The sequence below is a fragment of the Manis pentadactyla genome, chromosome 1 (assembly GCF_030020395.1).
Source record: "Manis pentadactyla isolate mManPen7 chromosome 1, mManPen7.hap1, whole genome shotgun sequence".
Taxonomy (NCBI): domain Eukaryota; kingdom Metazoa; phylum Chordata; class Mammalia; order Pholidota; family Manidae; genus Manis; species Manis pentadactyla.
In genome coordinates, this window is record NC_080019.1 from 84,978,061 (window position 1) to 84,980,869 (window position 2,809).

The 2,809-nt window shown below is 36.6% G+C and overlaps 1 pseudogene; it reads right to left on the minus strand.

Moving 5' to 3' along the window:
• Nucleotides 1-556: 556 nt before the first annotated feature.
• LOC130683068 (lupus La protein homolog) lies at nt 557-2,147 on the minus strand (annotated as a pseudogene).
• Between the last annotated feature and the right edge of the window lie 662 nt (nt 2,148-2,809).

Below are 2,809 nucleotides of genomic sequence, written 5' to 3' on the forward strand. Positions count from 1 at the left end.
GTCAAATATTTTTTTATTTCACAGTACATATAAAAGTTATGTTTATACTAGAATGTAGTATATTAAGTGTATAATGGCATGATGTCTAAGAAATGTACATCTTTTAATTACAAAATACTTCATTGCTAAAAATTGCTAACCATCATCTGAGCTCTCATCAAGTTGAAACCTTTCTGCTGTTGGAGGGTCTGTCCTCAATGTTGATGGCTGCTGACTGATCAGAGCGGTGGTTGCCAAAGGTTAGCTTGCTGTGGCAATTTCTTAAAATAAGACAAAAATGAATTGACTGCTTTGACTGACTCTTCCATTCATGAACAATTTCTCTGTAACATGCGATGCTATTTGATAGCATTTTACTAAAAGTAGAACTTTAAAATTGGAGTTATTCCTCTCAAATCCTGCCAATGCCTTGTCAAGTAGGTTTACAGAATGTTCTAAATACTTTTTTGTCATTTCCACAACCTTGGCAGCATCTTCACCAGGAGTAGTTTCCATCTCAAGAAAACACTTTCTTTGCTCAACCATAAGAAGCAACTTCGCATCTGTTTAATTTTTTTTTTTTTTTTATGTATGTTTTATTGGTTTGTACTAATACATTCTCATATTACAAAGGCAATTTAGTGGAAGAATCCTTTTGATATTTGAATTATCTGCAATAACACAACTACACATTAAAAAAAGAAATCTTCATTTGGATTAACAAAAAAAGGTTAAACAACAAAAAACTTTCCTTTCTTGCAGGTGGACATTGATGTGGACCTAATTCGGTTTTCTTTTTAAAAGCCTCCTAAGACAAATTAAAACCTAATTAAGATGAATTTAAAAAAATGTCTAAACTACTGATCTCCAGCACCATTTTCTGTTTTCTGTTGTTTTGATGCAGGTTCTTCTTTGTCTGTTTCTTCTCTTGCTCTTTTTACCGGTCCCGATGAACGATTTTCATCACGTTCTTCATCACTATCAAATTTAGTTTTCTTGCCCTGAAACTGTACTTTTCCTTTAGCAGATCCAGTCTGGGCAGTTTTATTTCCCTTTCCTTTTCCTTTAAATCTGCGACCTTTTGACTTCCATTTGCTTAGGGATTCTTGTTGATCTTCAATGATTTTTTTCAATGCTTCTTTTTCCACATCTCCTTCTAGTACTTCCCATGTCACTTCTTTGTTTCTTAATTGTAAGTTACCATTATTTGCATCTTTGGCTTTATCCAGTGCTTCCTTAGCTCTTTCTTTAAATAGAATTATTCCCTCTTTTGCTCCTCTGACAAAGTCTATCCATTTTATTTCACCATGATTTGAGAAAAGGATGTGCAAATCTTCTCTACAGGTCTGATCATCTAAGTCACCTGAAAACTTCAGCAAGCAGCCAATCTTTTCTTCTAAAGATTTCATTTCGGCATTTTCTGCTAACTTTTGTTTTTCTTCCTGCTCTTGTTTCGCTCGTAATTTCGCTTCCACTTTATTTTGCTTCCTTTCTTCATTTTTTTTTTGTGAAGTAATCTTCCTTGAAAAGTATTAGCAGGTCCGTGTCTTTGTACTTCTGGCCAGAGGTCTCAACGAACTTCTTAGCAGAGTCAATGCTATCAAACACAGCAAATATTGATCCCTTAAATGCTTTGTGCAATGTTCTTCTCATCTGAATATTTAGTACTTGACCTTTATCTTCTAACCACTCTTTTATGTCATCAAGGGTTGCATCAGTTGGGAAGCCTTTGATATAAACAGATCTGTTTTTTACATCATTTTTATACTCATCAGTCACTTCAGGGAGGGGTTTGGTTGGAGATCTTCGGATTTTAGTTTTATCTTCACTTATTTCCATGAGTTCTGCCTTTGATTTACTCAGTGCTTCTACTATTACATTAAAGTCTGTTGTTAGACGGTTTAACCTATTGAATTTTATCATTATCTCCAGAGGTACCCAGCCTTCATCCAGTTTAATCTGTTCCTTTAAAAATTTGTCCCGAGGTAAATTGAAATCACCAAAATAATACTCAGGAGGGTGGGATTTGAGAGGCGGCAGGTTGTTGAAGAGCCATTAACTTTTTCTATATACAGCTTTATATTGTTCTCAATTTGATGACAGATTTTGGTCTCAAGAGCAGCCATTTTTTCATTATCACCATTTTCGGCCATTGTGGCTATCTTCGGATACGCGGGAAAGCGGTGGAGGAAGGAAGCCTTTACGGCGCAGCTGGGTTGCGGACAGCCCCGTCTCAAAGCAGCCATCACTGCTCGCCTGAGCCCCAGCCCGCGGCGGGAACCCTCGCTCCCGCCCTCCGCGAAGAGCCGGCTCAAGCATCTGTTTAATTTTTATCATGAGATTGCAGTAATTCAGTCATATCTGCAGTAATTAAATCATATCCACTTCCAATTCTAGTTCTTTTGATGTTACTATCATATCTACTTCCTCCACTGGAGTCTTGAACCCTTGAAAGTCATCCGTGAGTGCTGGAATTAACTTCTTCCAAACTCCTGTTCATACTGGTATTTTGAACTCTTTACATGAAACATGAATCTTCTTAATGGCATCTAGAATGATAAATCCTTTCCAGAGTTCTTCAGTTTACTTTGCCCAGGTCCATCAGAGGAATCATTCTATATGGCAGCTATGGCCTTACAAAATGTATTTCTTAAATAAGAAAACTTGAAATTATTCCCTGATCCTTGGACTGCAGAATGAATGTTGTGGTAGCAGAAATGAAAACAACATTCATTTTATATCTCCATCAAGGCTCTTGGATGACCAGGTACATTGTCCATGAGCAGTAATATTTTGAAAGAAGTCATTTTTTGTGAGCAGTAGGTATCAG